Source organism: Balaenoptera ricei, chromosome 1, assembly GCF_028023285.1.
Source record: "Balaenoptera ricei isolate mBalRic1 chromosome 1, mBalRic1.hap2, whole genome shotgun sequence".
Lineage (NCBI taxonomy): Eukaryota > Metazoa > Chordata > Mammalia > Artiodactyla > Balaenopteridae > Balaenoptera > Balaenoptera ricei.
Window position 1 is genome coordinate 144902302 of NC_082639.1, and position 18059 is coordinate 144920360.

General features: G+C 44.3%; 1 pseudogene; it reads left to right on the forward strand.

Annotated features, from left to right (window-relative positions):
* The first annotated feature begins 9410 nt into the window (after nt 1-9410).
* On the forward strand, nt 9411-10496 carry LOC132353065 (RNA-binding protein with serine-rich domain 1-like; annotated as a pseudogene).
* Nucleotides 10497-18059: the final 7563 nt, after the last annotated feature.

Below are 18059 nucleotides of genomic sequence, written 5' to 3' on the forward strand. Positions count from 1 at the left end.
TACACTTGAGACGAGTCCAGAAGACCTACTCTGCTAGGAACGGAGCAGCTGATGAATTCTTAAGCTCCTTTCTGGAAATGTCTTCAAACAGAAGACTGGGAAAGCAGTGAAGGAAATGTCTTTGAAAGAAGAGCTCTTTGGTGATGTGGATGTGACAAGACACTTGGAAAAGATGCTCATGCCATCGTGCAGTTTGTAACAAGATGGGAACAGTTCAATCCTGGACACGAGGGCCCTTTGATGACAGGGAGGAACTACCTCTGCTGGGGACTGCCTGTGGCAATCCTAAACCTCCTCAGTTAAACATCAATATTGACCTGCCGATCCCTCCCTTTTTTGCCCCCAAATTCCATATCCCAGTAGAAATTCCTGGGAATCTGCTTCTCACCAGCTTAGGGACTGGAATGGAGGGGAGAAACAGAAACAGGCATGAGCGACACTAACTACCATTATTGAAGCACAAACAATGATCTACACACTTGCCTATTATAAGCCATTTAATCTTTACAATTATTCTGAGGAGTATACAGAACTAGCCCCATGGTTGAAACCGAGGCTCAGGTTGCTGAAGACATTTTCCCATGAAAACACAGCTAGAAGAAACAGGGGAGGTACAATTTGCTATTCCCAGAACCTTCCCTGGACGGCCCTGCTGGCGCTCACCCTGTGTGCTCCACCTGAAAGACCACTGCTCATCTCTACTGGTCCAGATCCCACTCTTCTTAAAGGGGCAGCTCCCATCTAACTGCCTGCATACGGCAGTCTTGGTTCCTTCCAAGGTGGAAGCAACGGCTCCTTCTTCCATCAGATGGAACATTGTACCTTCTATCCGACATGTCACAGTGCCCCCCCACCACCCCCAACGTGGCCATTTGTGTACATCATATTTCCTCTACTAGAAGGAAAAATCCTTGTGGGCCGTGACAGTGTCTTATTCACCTTGGTATTACCCAAAGCATATAATAAAAGCATTAGAGCAAGTTTCTTGCTCATAGTAGGTATTCAACACATGTTTGTTGAATGAGGAACACAGAGGCATTGTAATACATGAAATCTCAGGTATTCTGGTACCAGAGCCCCTTGATTTCAGCTCAGATGAACAAGATCTGAGGGTTCGCTGTCATCAAAAGCAAACGCTGGCCCAATTCCAGAGGGCATCTACCCCTTCCTGGCTTCTGCTTCAAAGTTTCCCCTAAGTCCCAGTCGCAGCCTCTTGATCTTTCCCTGTTTGCTCATTAAAGTTAATTTGGGACATGAAAAGATCCAGGACTGAATATTTCATTCAGGCCAGGTCTTCTTCATACAGCAACTGCAGACAAAACGTACAAAGAGGGCAGAGGTTATCAGTACGAGGCCAGTGCATGTAGCACCTGTTTAAAACCTGGACCCTCTGTTCGTGGATATAGATCTTCAGTCAGCTTTGGGATGCTGAGAATAGCAGGAGAAGTAGATTATGTCTCTTCATAGAGATGTCATGAGTCTTCAAGAAGTTCCACAGCTCTCCTTGTGGGAGGGATTAAGAAAATGCCCATTTGTGTGAAAATGGTCTTATTTTGGGTCCTGGGAATGGACGAAGATCATTGTTAAGAATATCAGTTATTGGGACTTCCCTGGCTGTCCAGTGGTTACGACTCTACACTTCCCTTGCAAGGGGGCACAGGTTTGATCTCTGGTTGGGGAACTAAGATCCCCCATACCGCACGGGGCAGCCAAAGAAACAAGAAGAAAAGGAATATCAGTTATCACCTTCTGAGCTTTTACACTGTGCCGAGGATCGTGCTGAGTGTTTCCACGTGGATTACCTCTTCCAATCCTCCCAGTCATCCTCCGAGTGGTATTATAATTGACCTTGTATTTCTTATGAGGAAAGCATGGCCTAGAGAAGTTAAGTTACTGGACTGAGATCTTACAGCTATCGGACGACAGGGAAGGTGACAAAGCTGAGATTCCAGCCATGGCAGAATAGGCCCAGGATCTGGACTACCAACCACCACATCCTATTGTTTCTTAGGATGTCTCAAAATGTATTTTTTAGCAGGCAGAAAAGATACTAACCAATAACTGCTGCCTTAGATGGTGCTGCTCTGAAGAGTCGCGTAAGGCCTTGGTTTTTGTTAAATTTCACATATAAAATTCATTTATTTGAGGAATGAAAGAACAGAGGTTGTCGCATAAGCAATTGGTGCCATGAGAACCCAAGGACATCTTTGCCTATGTGACATGCCTATATGGCATGTCAAGGTTCTAGGATTCAAAGAGATGGTCTGTAAAGTTTTACGAAGCTGGAGCCAGAGGGGTGAGCAAAGTGGACGAATACAGAAGCACAGTAAAGTATCGCCAGTCTCAAGTTCCTATCGCCTTCGATTCTAACAGACATATCTTTGTTTTAGAAGAAATTTTAATTCTAGTAAATGTAAGTTACTCAGTCCTATGGAAATATTTTTAAAAGCGGAACTGGGGTCAGGACTAAAATAAGAAACAATGCAAGCATAAAATAAAATTCTACTAACAAGTCCAAATATATCAATGATCACGATAAATGTAAGTATCTTAAATTCCCCTGTCAAAGTAATAGAGTTTCAGAACAGGTTAAAATACAAAGTCAAGCTATATGCTGATTATAAGACATATGCTTAAACAACGGGGCACAGAAAGGCTGAAAACATAGGCATTAAAGCACAGCAAAGGAAACCATAAACAAGACCAAAAGACAGCCCTCAGAATGGGAGAACATATTTGCAAATGAAGCAACTGACAAAGGATTAATCTCCAAAATATACAAGCAGCTCATGCAGCTCAATAACAAAAAAACAAACAACCCAATCCAAAAATGGACAGAAGACTTAAATAGACATTTCTCCAAAGAAGATATACAGATTGCCAACAAACACATGAAAGAATGCTCAACATCATTAATAATTAGAGAAATGCAAATCAAAACTACAATGAGATATCATCTCACACCGGTCAGAATGGCCATCCTCAAAAAATCTAGAAACAATAAATGCTGGAGAGGGTGTGGAGAAAAGGGAACCCTCTTGCACTGTTGGTGGGAATGTAAATTGATACAGCCACTATGGAGAACAGTATGGAGGTTCCTTAAAAAACTAAAAATAGAACTATCATACGACCCAGCAATCCCACTACTGGGCGTATACCCTGAGAAAACCATAATTCAAAAAGAGTCATGGACCAAAATGTTCATTGCAGCTCTATTTACAATAGCCAGGACATGGAAGCAACCTAAGTGTCCATCATCGGATGAATGGTTAAAGAAGATGTGGCACATATATACAGTGGAATATTACTCAGCCATAAAAAGAAACGAAATTGAGTTATTTGTAGTGAGGTAGATGGAGTTAGAGTCTGTCATACAGAGTGAAGTAAGTCAGAAAGAGAAAAACAAATACAGTATGCTAACACATATATATGGAATCGAAGGGGGAAAAAATGTTCATGAAGAACCTAGTGGCAAGACGGGAATAAAGACACAGACCTACTAGAGAATGGATATGGGGAGGGGGAAGGGTAAGCTGTGACAAAGTGAGAGAGTGGCATGGACATATATACACTACCAAACGTAAAATAGATAGCTAGTGGGAAGCAGCCGCATAGCACAGGGAGATCAGCTCGGTGCTTTGTGAACACCTAGAGGGGTGAGATAGGGAGGGTGGGAGGGAGGGAGATGCAAGAGGAAAGAGATATGGGAACATATGTATATGTATAATTGATTCACTTTGTTGTAAAGCAGAAACTAACACACCATTGTAAAGCAATTATACTCCAATAAAGATGTTAAAAAATAATAATAATAAATAAAATACTTTTGAAGAATGAAAAAAAAAAGTAGACTAGAAAAATAATAAAAGAAAATAGATGTTATAATACTAACATCAGACAAAAGAACACTAAAGATGAGAATCACTAACATTAAAAGGGACAAATATATTTTGTCCTTTCTGTTACCTTCAACTCACAAAGAAGATATAACAATTATCAATTTTAATGCGTTAACACTGCGGCCTTTATATGCGTAAAATAAAAACTGATAGAAATAAAAAGAGCAATGTTTTCCAGATAACTTTTTGGTTAAATAAAAAATAAATAAAGTAATAATGAAAATATAAATGGAAAAATTATTCAGAAGCGAATGACAGTGAAAGCGCTCTATGTATCAAAACCTATGGGATGCAGCGAGAGTGGACTCAGCTAAAAAAGAAGTCACCTTGCCATTTCCTGAGCCTTCAGGCTCTTTACACTAGCACTGCACCATTTGCTACAATGGCCACTGTCCACATGTGGCTAGTTAAATTTCAATCTGTTACAATGAAAAATTCCCTTCCCTAGTTGCACTGACCACATTTCAAGTGCTCAATAGCCACAAGTGGCTAGAAGTTATCATAGTGGACAGCACAGATTTTAGGAACTTCTCATCCTTGCAGAATGTTCTGCTTGGCAGTGCTTCTCTAGAGTTCGCCAGGGAAGTTCCAGTATGTCAACTTTGCTGACTGTAGGCCGCCATTGAGCCCAGGTTTCAATTGGCCAAACTAGCCAACTATCGATATTTATACCATTCCCAGATGCTCAAGCCACGTATTAAACCTAGAATCTCAGGAGAGTCAACTCATATTGATAAAGGAGGCTCAATCAACTCTTCAATTTCATTCTACATAGTCAAACACCTTTAGAATTCATTCACATCCACGTTCCCTGTACTCTTGCCAATACCGGTTGGTGAGGTCTTGTAACCCTTTTGGTGGGTCGATTCCCTCTCTCACCTCAGGCCAGGTCTTGTACCCCCTTGTCTGGGCTGTGTTGGGATCTACTCTTGTTAGGGACATGGAGGTATTAAGAGTGGTGGGAATAGGTCCTACTGGCATCCCTTGGTGATGGGACCCTCCTGGGTGCAGTCACTGAAAGGTGTTTATGCAGAGGAAGACTTTTTCTCTCAAGTGGGAAGACGGGTTTCCTCCATCAGAAAGAGAGGTCCTATGGAATTGGGGAGTTCAAACCTCTCAGCCTCCCCTGTTTCCCCATTCCAGATCTCAAGGTCCCATGCCTTCCCCCACAGGTGCCCTTGTCTTAGCATTAGAGACTGGTGGGGCAGGCCTTTAATTGGCCCTGCCACTCTACAACACATCCAGTACAGCCCTGGGTTCTTAGCCATGTTGGCCCTGCAACGATAAGAACTGAGGGATTCCTTTCAAGTTGGTATAAAGGCTTTTGAAAGTACTTGACACTAGAACCTTCCCTGAGTTTCTGGCAGTTTTCTAAGACATATCCAGGGATGATTCTGACCAACCTTGAACCTCCCCCAGGAACACCTCCTGTCATTGAACTATTCTAATCTGCACTCGACTCATCATTCAGCAGGACATTCTCTAATTAGTGTGTAATTTGTGTATTTCCTGTGCGTGTCTCAGTCTACTACACCTTTAACTATATCGTAAGCTTTGTGAGGGCAAGATTATCTCACAACTTTTAGTAAATTCATATGTACTGAATTCCTGAAGGCATTCTGGCTCATCCTGGCATTTCCTGCCAGACAAGTGGCAGTGGCTGTGCTGGGGCCCCTCGAGAACATTGGGTGGTGGGTAGGGGAGACAGGTCTGAGGGGGAGTCTTGTGTGGAGCAGCCAGGATGTGAAGGACCTCCATGGGCTCCTGTGGTCAAGCTGAGTTTTCCTCAGGAAACTCTTTCAAGGCACTCGGTGTCCACAGACTCTGGAGCTGTCTGCCAGCTCTGCTAATCATTCACCACTTTTGGCTTCCTTCTTGGCGACTGGTGAGCCATGTCTGGTTTGGGATGGGTGATTCCTATCTTCAAAGTCTTGGTCAGGATGTTCCTATTTTAATGAACAACATGCAGCCTTGGTGCCTGGCCAAGGTGTGTCCTGAGCAACCCGGACGGGACCTGAAGTGGGGCTCCTTGTCCCCATGCATGCCACTTGCAACCTCACATTGCTGTGGGCTCAGTGCTGCTGTCCTCTCTCCCCCTCTGGCCACTGGCAATCAGCTGCCGGAAATGGCCAAGAAGTGGAGAGAAATATGGTGGTCAGGAGATGACTGGTGTTTGCTTGTCCCTCGGTGTCCACTCTGTCCCTTAGATCTACAGCTCTGAGGTGCTGCAGATATCATTAGGAGCGACCTAAAACAGGCTTTTTTGACACCTGCAGTCCAATGTAGGTAGAACTGGGCTACTCAGAAACGTGTACTGGCTCTTTGCTGATGGTGAATACTCAGCAGAGCAAAGGCCTTTGCTGCACAGAGGGCCACTTGTGCTCACAGCAGCTCAACAACTCCCCAGAGCACTGGCAAGAACCAAAGAGAATACTGGAGATTTCTCCTCCCTGGTTCACTCATCACAGTGTCATGTGTATGGCTTCCCTTTGTACCTCCTCTCCCTGAGCATTTAGCTTTTTGAAGTTTTCTAGGTGTTTTGATCACTAGTTAAAAAGGAAATACTGTGGGGTTCCACAATCCCTCCCTTCTAGGCAATAACCCCATGCTTCCCTCTCTCCTTCTCTCTCTCCCTCCTTCTCTCTCTTCCTCCTTCTCTCTCTCCCTGCTTCTCTCTCTCCCTCCTTCAGTCTCTCCCTCCTTCTCTCTCTCCCTCCTTCTCTGTCTCCCTCCTTCATTCTCTCCCTCCTTCTCTCTCTCCCTCCTTCATTCTCTCCCTCCTTCTCTCTCTCACTCCTTCTCTCTCTCCTTCCTTCTCTCTCTCCCTGCTTCTCTCTCTCCCTCCTTCTCTCTCTCCCATCCTGCAAATGATGTTACATCATTTGCAAATATTTTCTCCCATTCTGTAAGTTGTCTTCTCATTTTTTCTTTTTTTATGGTTTCCTTTGCTGTGCAAAAGCTTGTAAGTTTGATGAGGTCCCATTTGTTTATTTTTGTTTTTATTTCTATTGCCTTGGGGGACTGACCTAAGAAAACCTTGGTACGATTTATGTCAGAGAATGTTTTGCCTATGCGCTCTTCCAGGAGTTTTATGGTGTTATGTCTTACTTAACATGTGTTTAGTTCTCACACTGCATGTTTCTGTTTCTGGAGTCTCTATTACATCATACTATGTTAATTTATGGGCATATGATACTTGCTTGCTCCTACACCACAGTTTTAATTATTGAATATGTATAATGTATTATGAAAATTGGTTAAGCAATTTATTCCTCATTTTTTCTTCTGGGAAAAAAAAAAGAAAAAGACCTGGGTTCTTCTGTAAATGTCTTTCCCAGATATATTTTAGAATGGGTTTGCTGAATTCCATTAAAATTATGGGGACAATTTTTTTTTTTTTTTGGATTGGGAGTGCATTTAATTTAAATATGTTTCTATAAATGCAGGTATGTTACCCAAAAGATATGTTTTACGAGGTATTATGTTGGTAGAAATTCATTAATTATCAGAGATTTGTCTAGCAGTTTAGAACTGGAGCACAAATAACTTGCTAAGAGCAAGGAGGAAGTGTTTTCTGAGTTACTTCATCATTTTCCATGACTGTATTAAAAAACGGCGATAAAAAAGTGGCATCCCAGAAGAAAAATAATGGGAAAGAGCCAAGTAACTAAGTGTAACAGGAGAAACAAGAAGGATTCGAAACACTCTGACCTGTACCCAGAAAGGTAAGCCCCAGCCGGGAACGTGGAGGCTTGTTAACCTCTCCACACCCTGGGGAGCCTGGGGATAGAGACAGAAAGCGTGATGTATACATACTGTTTAGGAGGATGGGGGATATTTTCACTGTTCTACTCATGCACACTGGGTCTCCTTGCTGCCCACTTTTTACCCACTTTGTTGTCTGATTAATCACCCCTTTCTCTGCAGAGAAGTCAGTGGAAGCCAGATGACAGAAGCAGGGGCTTGGCTTTCAAACCTACCAGCTTAAATCCCTGTCCTGTCCCCGACCAGCCATGAGTCTTTGGGCAAATTAACCTGTTGGAGTCTCAGTTATGGAGATTTCTGGAAAACCAAGAGGGCGCACCTTACGTAGGGATATTAAGCAACGATATACAGAGAAACGCTTTCAAAGTCAGCGGCAGGTTTTTACACAGAGACCAGAAAGAGAGTGGACCCGCTGCTTAGATAATTCAGACTTTAGACCGTTGATGCCTCCCTGAGAGTTCACAGGGCAATCAGACATTACACTGAGGAGAGACAGGAAAGGAAGGCGCTAGAAGCAAAGGAGACTTTGTTAAGCATCAACTGTGTAGAGGACAACATTATATTCTTCTGGAACTTGCAGAGCAAATTAGGTAGCTAGGATATGACAAAGTCTCCGCTCCCTTTTTTTCTCTGGCCATGTCCTGTGGCATGCAGGAGTTCCCCGACCAGGGATCGAACCCATGCCCCCTGCAGTGGAAGTGCAGAGTCTTAACCACTGGACCGCCAGGGAAGTCCCACAAAGTCCCTGCTCTTAAGCAGCCTAGCTTTTAGTTGGTGAGGCAAAACCTCCCCACCAAAAACAATATGAGAAACAGGACAAGGCAGAATCCATCTGTCTAACAAAGGAGAGAAGAACAAAACTCAGGAGGTCTCCACCCCCCTTCTCCCTTGAGGGCTCCTCAAGTTTTGGGCTGTATATACAGAGCTAACTTCTACCTACTTTTATCATCTCCCTCTGGCCACTGCTCCCAGGCAGAATGGAAAGTTGTGGACAGGAGCCTACACTTCTGGTGAGCTGGTTCTCATTGTTCCCTTCCATCCTAGTACATGGGGAACTAACTGACTTCTGCCAAAGGAGGAAGGTAAATATTTCCCAACGTGCACCTGTGAGAATGTGTGCACTCCTGAGGTCTGTTTGGGCCTTTGAGATGCTTCTGGTTACACTTGTCTCTCACTCCCATGGCCTGCTTTCTCCTGCTCCTGTCCAGTGCTTAGAGGAGAGGTGGACAGGTGCACAAACACGAAGATTATCCAGAAAAGGCCTGGGTTCCTCATAAACCTTTGCACATCGTTTAAGATCCCTTACTTGTATGTTTGGTTATATACTGAAAGCATGAAACCTTGTAAACACTGGGAAGTGTGCTCACATTATACATACTGAGCGTCTATCCAACCTCTTCATTTTTCTGTAACAGACAGATTTGGGGGAGCACCTAGAAAGCCCCTCACCTGCCCCTAAATCTCTCTCCGCTGGACAGTAGATGAACCTGCAAAACTAGCTTTTGAGATTAATTTTGGGACGTCAGGGTGTCATTTCTTATTAATATGAAGATATGTTGTTGAATATTACATATTCAACATATCTGCATATGTATTGAGTATGAATTAGCTCATCAACTTTATTCTCTAATTATCATCTGCTGCGTGTCTAAAACATACAGAGGGCCCTCCCACTCCTTAATCCTGATGCCCGAGCAGCGTGGGCCTCAGAGGTTGAGAAGAGCGGGAGGAGGTCGCGGCGGCTGCGGGAAGATACTGCACTTTGGCGTAAATTGCAATTGATTAGGGATCGTTTCTCAGACTCAAGTTAGAAGTGAGCGTTCAGATAAGTGAGGCCGCCGTTGCTGCTTTGAACACCTCAGAAGGGGAGAATGGATTTATCAGGAGTGAAAAAGAAGAGCTTGCTAGGAGTCAGAGAAAATAATAAAAAGTCCAGCACTGGGGCTCCTTCTCCTACCAAACGCAAAGACCGCTCTGATGAGAAGTCCAAGGATCGCTCTAAAGATAAGGGGGCCACCAAGGCGTCCAGCGAGAAGGATCGTGGCAGGGATGAAACTCCAAAGAGGCGCAGCGCTTCCAGTGGTAGCAGCAGCACCAGGTCTCGGTCCAGCTCGACCGCCAGCTCGGGCTCGAGCACCAGCACGGGCTCCAGCAGCGGCTCCAGCTCATCTTCAGCATCGAGCCGCTCGGGAAGTTCCAGCACATCCCGCAGCTCCAGCTCTGGCAGCTCCCCTGGCTCTCCGAGTCCTTCTCGGCGCAGGCAGGACAACAGGCGGCGTTCCGGCTCCAAATCCAAACCACCCAGAAGAGATGAAAAGGAAAGGAAAAGGCGGAGCGCTTCCCCTAAACCCACCAAAGTGCACATTGGAAGGCTCGCCAGGAATGTGACCAAGGGTCATATCATGGAGATATTCTCCACCTATGGGAAAATTAAAATGATTGACGTGCCTGTAGAAAGGATGCGCCCGCCTCTGTCTAAAGGCTACGCAAATGTGGAGTCTGAGAATCCAGATGAAGCCGAGAAGGCGCTGAGGCACGTGGACGGAGGACACATCGATGGCCAGGAGATCACTGCCACCGCTGTGCTGGCCCCCTGGCCTCGGCCACCCCTTCAGGAGATTCAGCCCTCCCAGGAGAATGCTGCCACTGCCTCCCATGTGGCGCAGGTCACCCCCACGGATGAGGAGGAGGTCGCGTTCCCCTCGGCGCAGGTCCCCCGTGCGCCGGCGCCACAGGAGCCGCTCCAGCTCCAACTCCTCACTATAAGCAGGGCCACCGAAGCTCTGCCCTGTGACTTGTATTCCAACCAACTCACTTTTGTCACTTTTTTAGCCGAAGGAGGATCGGTAGGGAAGAAATCCCTCACTCAGGGGCAGGCTTCGGAGGTGAAGGCAGTAATTGCTACATTTCTCCTGGCGGCAGAGTTCCGGCTGCAGGAGTGTTGTTGGTTTGGGGGGTCACGCTTATAAAGATGCCCTCCAGTTTTCTGGCTAGAAAGCTTCCACATTTCTAGTTCCTGAGAGTCAGTTTAGTGGCAAAGCCAGCAGGGATGAGCAGGGGGCTCCAGGAGGTGGTACAGCCCCAGCCTGGGAGCATGTTTTCCCATTCCACAGATGACCTGGGGCCGATCTGGTGGCCTGCTCGTGCCCTAACCTGCTGGCCTGCGGGGTCCCACAGGAAAGGGTGTGCTTTTACGCAACTGCCGTTCCTGTTAGCTTGGCCCTGCTCCCCTGCTTGAGTCTTCTTCTGACCTCTAGGGCCAAATACCCGAAATGGTTCTTTTCACGTGTACTCATGTGTGTGCGCCACACACACACACACACACGCACACACACACATCTCCCTTTCTCTCTGAAACTGGTAAGTTGAGAGCCAGCTCTGTCGGGTCATCCCCTCCCACCCCCCCACCCTCCCTTGTGTTGGTGTTCATGGTGGTCGTGCAGGTTACCTTGGCAATGTGTACATGGCTTTTTTGGCTTTTATTGTACAGTTGGTACTATACATTTTCTGTTTTCAGTTTTGTAACTTTGTAGCATTTTAGATAATATTGTGTTTGTACTTTGTTGTGTAGAGAAAAGAATTGTGTTGAATAAACCTAGGATTAGAGTCCAAAAATAAATAAATAAATAAATAAATAAATAAATAAATAAATAAACCATACATAGGTAGAAAGAGTTCTAGGCACTAGGTGACTTTCAGTTGCATTTGCAGGACTGTATTCAAGGCAAGAGTCTACATGTAAAGGGGGTGGTGAAGAACAAGGTACAGGGAATGTGAGACATGCCCTGGGAACACCAGTGGTTCTGGATTTATTGTAAGAGGTACGTAGAACCAAAGTTTCTCTGGGAGGGAGGGATAGGTGTGCTTAGAGGAGAGGAAGGCCATTATTCAACATGAATGATGCTGACCTCACAGTCTTCTGCATAATCATCTGTCCTTCCCGTATAAGCAATGCAGTGGGGCAGAGAGGCAGCACTCATATGCTGACAGCGCCCCTAGTGGGGAGGAGGAGAGTTTGCACCCAGGTCACAGCACTGCCTGTGAACCCTCAGTCTCAGCCCTCAGCTTCTCCGTTTTCTATACCTCTTTAATATCAGAAAGTCCAATCTGTCCGTGCCCTTGAGGATGAAGGTCATTTTCTTGACTGTGAGAGAGTGGGGATTTCAGAGTGAAAATGCTGTGGGAGAGAGAGCTTAAGATTGCTTTACGGAAGGGCTGACCTTCCTTATTTCATGTTAACTTCAACTTTCTTTTCTTTTTCTTATGCAAGTGTGGCATAGATTGGCCAGCAATTCACCATATTCATTTCCTTTTCCTTTGTATGCTGATAAACTACAATTTCCACCTGCCTTGCAGATGGATGCAGCCTGGCAACTGTGTTCTGGCCAATGGAGTGTGAATGGAAGTGACATATATTACATTCCGGTCACATCCATAAAATCCTGTCTCGAATACTCTTCCATGCTATTTTCCTTTCCTCTGGATTTATACAGAATATCACAGCTTACTTAAAAGCCATATGTTGTTGGGGATGGAGGAGCTGCAAGATGAAAAGGAAAGATTTCCTGGATTACTCCTTTTAGGAGGCCTGTACATTGTTCAGGAACACTCATTTTAGATTACATGTGGTCAAGAAACAAACGTTTTTTGATTAAGCCATGGAAATTTTTCACATTGTTTGTTATAGCAGCTAGTTTACCAGAGCTAAAGCAAAACTAATATGGAGCCTTTAGAGAAAAATTTGGAAAAATCTGTAAGCAAAAAATGAGAGAAAAAATAAGCACCTGCAATTCTAAACCTGATGATAACCAATGTAAATATTTTTCTGTAGAATCCTACCTTTTAAGAAAGCAGGGTGGTGAAATGGGGAAAAAGAACGACTGGAAATAGAGAGACCATGAATCCGGTCGCCATTTCCCCCTAAAGAGCAGAGCTTCGGTTTCTCTACGAAAAAAGAGAAAGAGCTTTGTCATCTGTGTTGTCTAAGGATGGAGGTTGAGGGGTTGGGGAGCAGAGAAAGGAAAAGAAGAGGGAGGGAGAGAGAGAAGCAGGGAGAGAGAGAAGCAGGGAGGGAGGCATGGGGTTGTTGCATAGAAGGGAGTGATTGTGGAACCCCACAGTATTTCCTTTTTAACTAGTGATCAAAACACCTAGAAAACTTCAAAAAGCTAAATGCTCAGGGAGAGGAGGTACAAAGGGAACCCATACACATGACACTGTGATGAGTGAACCAGGGAGAAGAAATCTCCAGTATTCTCTTTGGTTCTTGCCAGTGCTCTGGGGAGTTGTTGAGCTGCTGTGAGCACAAGTGGCCCTCTGTGCAGCAAAGGCCTTTGCTCTGCTGAGTATTCACCATCAGCAAAGAGCCAGTACACGTTTCTGAGTAGCCCAGTTCTACCTAGATTGGACTGCAGGTGTCAATAAAGGCTGTTTCAGGTCGCTCGTAATGATATCTGCAGCACCTCAGCGCTGTAGATCTAAGGGACAGAGTGGACACTGAGGGACAAGCAGACACCAGTCATCTCCTGACCACCATATTTCTCTCCACTTCTTGGCCATTTCCGGCAGCTGATTGCCAGTGGCCAGTGGGGGAGAGAGGACAGCAGCACTGAGCCCACAGAAATGTGAGGTTGCAAGTGGCATGCATGGGGACAAGGAGCCCCACTTCAGGTCCCGTCTGGGTTGCTCAGGCCCCCACCTTGGCCAGGCATCAAGGCTGCATGTTGTTCATTAAAATAGGAACATCCTGACCAAGACTTTGAAGATAGGAATCACCCGTCACAAACCAGACACGGCCCACCAGTCGCCAAGAAGGAAGCCAAAGGTGGTGAATGATTAGCAGAGCTGGCAGACAGCTCCAGAGTCTGTGGACACCGAGTGCCTTGAAAGAGTTTCCTGAGGAAAACTCAGCTTGACCACAGGAGCCCACGGAGGTCCTTCACGTCCTGGCTGCTCCACACGAGACTCCCCCTCAGACCTGTCTCCCCCCCCCCCCCACCCCACGTTCTCGACGGGCCCCAGCACAGCCACTGCCACTTCTCTGGCAGGAAATGCCAGGATGAGCCAGAATGCCTTCAGGAATTCAGTACATATGAATTTACTAAATGTTGTGAGATAATCTTGCCCTCACAAAGTTATGATATAGTTAAAGGTGTAGTAGACTCAGACACGCACAGGAAATATACAAATTACACACTAATTAGAGAATGTCATGCTGAATGATGAGTCGAGTGCAGATTAGAATAGTTCAATGACAGGAGGTGTTCCTGGGGGAGGTTCAAGGTTGGTCAGAATCATCCCTGGATATGTCTTAGAAAACTGCCAGAAACTCAGGGAAGGTTCTAGCGTCAAGTACTTTCAAAAGCCTTTATACCAACTTGAAAGGAATCCTTCAGTTCTTATCGTTGCAGGGCCAACATGGCTAAGAACCCAGGGCTGTACTGGATGTGTTGTAGAGTGGCAGGGCCAATTAAAGGCCTGCCCCACCAGTCTCTAATGCTAAGACAAGGGCAACTGTGGGGGAAGGCATGGGACCTTGAGATCTGGAATGGGGAAACAGGGGAGGCTGAGAGGTTTGAACTCCCCAATTCCATAGGACCTCTCTTTCTGATGGAGGAAACCCATCTTCCCACTTGAGAGAAAAAGTCTTCCTCTGCATAAACACCTTTCAGTGACTGCACCCAGGAGGGTCCCGTCGCCAGGGGATGCCAGTCTTTGTAGGACCTATTCCCACCACTCTTAATACCTCCATGTCCCTGACAAGAGTAGATCCCAACACAGCCCAGACAAGGGGGTACAAGACCTGGCCTGAGGTGAGAGAGGGAATCGACCCACCAAAAGGGTTACAAGACCTCACCAATCGGTATTGGCAAGAGTACGGGGAACGTGGATGTGAATGAATTCTAAAGGTGTTTGACTATGTAGAATGAAATTGAAGAGTTGACTGAGCCTCGTTTATCAATAGGAGTTGAATCTCCTGAGATTCTAGGTTTAATACGTGGCTTGAGCATCTGGGAATGGTATAAATATCGATAGTTGGCTAGTTTGGCCAATTGAAACCTGGGCTCAATGGCGGCCTACAGTCAGCAAAGTTGACATACTGGAACTTCCCTGGCGAACTCTAGAGAAGCACTGCCAAGCAGAACATTCTGCAAGGATGAGAAGTTCCTAAAATCTGTGCTGTCCACTATGATAACTTCTAGCCACTTGTGGCTATTGAGCACTTGAAATGTGGTCAGTGCAACTAGGGAAGGGAATTTTTCATTGTAATAGATTGAAATTTAACTAGCCACATGTGGACAGTGGCCATTGTAGCAAATGGTGCAGTGCTAGTGTAAAGAGCCTGAAGGCTCAGGAAATGGCAAGGTGACTACTTTTTTAGCTGAGTCCACTCTCGCTGCATCCCATAGGTTTTGATACATAGAGTGCTTTCACTGTCATTCACTTCTGAATAATTTTTCCATTTATATTTTTATTATTACTTTATTTATTTTTTATTTAACCAAAAAGTTATCTGGAAAACATTTCTCTTTTTATTTCTATCAGTTTTTATTTTACGCATATAAAGGCCGCAGTGTTAACGCATTAAAATTGATAATTGTTATATCTTCTTTGTGAGTTGAAGGTAACAGAAAGGACAAAATATATTTGTCCCTTTTAATGTTAGTGATTCTCATCTTTAGTGTTCTTTTGTCTGATGTTAGTATTATAACATCTATTTTCTTTTATTATTTTTCTAGTCTTTTTTCTTTCATTCTTCAAAAGTATTTTATTTATTATTATTATTTTTTAACATCTTTATTGGAGTATAATTGCTTTACAATGGTGTGTTAGTTTCTGCTTTACAACAAAGTGAATCTGTTATACATATACATATGTTCCCATACCTCTTTCCTCTTGCATCTCCCTCCGTCCCACCCTCCCTATCCCACCCCTCTAGGTGTTCACAAAGCACCGAGCTGATCTCCCTGTGCTATGCGGCTGCTTCCCACTAGCTATCTATTTTACGTTTGGTAGTGTATATATGTCCATGCCACTCTCTCACTTTGTCACAGCTTACCCTTCCCCCTCCCCATATCCATTCTCTAGTAGGTCTGTGTCTTTATTCCCGTCTTGCCACTAGGTTCTTCATGAACATTTTTTCCCCCTTCGATTCCATATATATGTGTTAGCATACTGTATTTGTTTTTCTCTTTCTGACTTACTTCACTCTGTATGACAGACTCTAACTCCATCTACCTCACTACAAATAACTCAATTTCGTTTCTTTTTATGGATGAGTAATATTCCACTGTATATATGTGCCACATCTTCTTTAACCATTCATCCGATGATGGACACTTAGGTTGCTTCCATGTCCTGGCTATTGTAAATAGAGCTGCAATGAACATTTTGGTACATGACTCTTTTTGAATTATGGTTTTCTCAGGGTATACGCCCAGTAGTGGGATTGCTGGGTCGTATGATAGTTCTATTTTTAGTTTTTTAAGGAACCTCCATACTGTTCTCCATAGTGGCTGTATCAATTTACATTCCCACCAACAGTGCAAGAGGGTTCCCTTTTCTCCACACCCTCTCCAGCATTTATTTTTTCTAGATTTTTTGAGGATGGCCATTCTGACCGGTGTGAGATGATATCTCATTGTAGTTTTGATTTGCATTTCTCTAATTATTAATGATGTTGAGCATTCTTTCATGTGTTTGTTGGCAATCTGTATATCTTCTTTGGAGAAATGTCTATTTAGGTCTTCTGTCCATTTTTGGATTGGGTTGTTTGTTTTTTTGTTATTGAGCTGCATGAGCTGCTTGTAAACTTTGGAGATTAATCCTTTGTCAGTTGCTTCATTTGCAAATATGTTCTCCCATTCTGAGGGCTGTCTTTTGGTCTTGTTTATGGTTTCCTTTGCTGTGCTTTAATGCCTATGTTTTCAGCCTTTCTGTGCCCAGTTGTTTAAGCATATGTCTTATAATCAGCATATAGCTTGACTTTGTATTTTAACCTGTTCTGAAACTCTATTACTTTGACAGGGGAATTTAAGATACTTACATTTATCGTGATCATTGATATATTTGGACTTGTTAGTAGAATTTTATTTTATGCTTGCATTGTTTCTTATTTTAGTCCTGACCCCAGTTCCGCTTTTAAAAATATTTCCATAGGACTGAGTAACTTACATTTACTAGAATTAAAATTTCTTCTAAAACAAAGATATGTCTGTTAGAATCGAAGGCAATAGGAACTTGAGACTGGCGATACTTTACTGTGCTTCTGTATTCGTCCACTTTGCTCACCCCTCTGGCTCCAGCTTCGTAAAACTTTACAGACCATCTCTTTGAATCCTAGAACCTTGACATGCCATATAGGCATGTCACATAGGCAAAGATGTCCTTGGGTTCTCATGGCACCAATTGCTTATACGACAACCTCTTTTCTTTCATTCCTCAAATAAATGAATTTTATATGTGAAATTTAACAAAAACCAAGGCCTTACCTGACTCTTCAGAGCAGCACCATCTAAGGCAGCAGTTATTGGTTAGTATCTTTTCTGCCTGCTAAAAAATACATTTTGAGACATCCTAAGAAACAATAGGATGTGGTGGTTGGTAGTCCAGATCCTGGGCCTATTCTGCCATGGCTGGAATCTCAGCTTTGTCACCTTCCCTGTCGTCCGATAGCTGTAAGATCTCAGTCCAGTAACTTAACTTCTCTAGGCCATGCTTTCCTCATAAGAAATACAAGGTCAATTATAATACCACTCGGAGGATGACTGGGAGGATTGGAAGAGGTAATCCACGTGGAAACACTCAGCACGATCCTCGGCACAGTGTAAGAGCTCAGAAGGTGATAACTGATATTCCTTTTCTTCTTGTTTCTTTGGCTGCCCCGTGCGGTATGGGGGATCTTAGTTCCCCAACCAGAGATCAAACCTGTGCCCCCTTGCAAGGGAAGTGTAGAGTCGTAACCACTGGACAGCCAGGGAAGTCCCAATAACTGATATTCTTAACAATGATCTTCGTCCATACCCAGGACCCAAAATAAGACCATTTTCACACAAATGGGCATTTTCTTAATCCCTCCCACAAGGAGAGCTGTGGAACTTCTTGAAGACTCATGACATCTCTATGAAGAGACATAATCTACTTCTCCTGCTATTCTCAGCATCCCAAAGCTGACTGAACATCTATATCCACGAACAGAGGGTCCAGGTCTTAAACAGGTGCTACATGCACTGGCCTCGTACTGATAACCTCTGCCCTCTTTGTACGTTTTGTCTGCAGTTGCTGTATGAAGAAGACCTGGCCTGAATGAAATATTCAGTCCTGGATCTTTTCATGTCCCAAATTAACTTTAATGAGCAAACAGGGAAAGATCAAGAGGGCTGCGACTGGGACTTA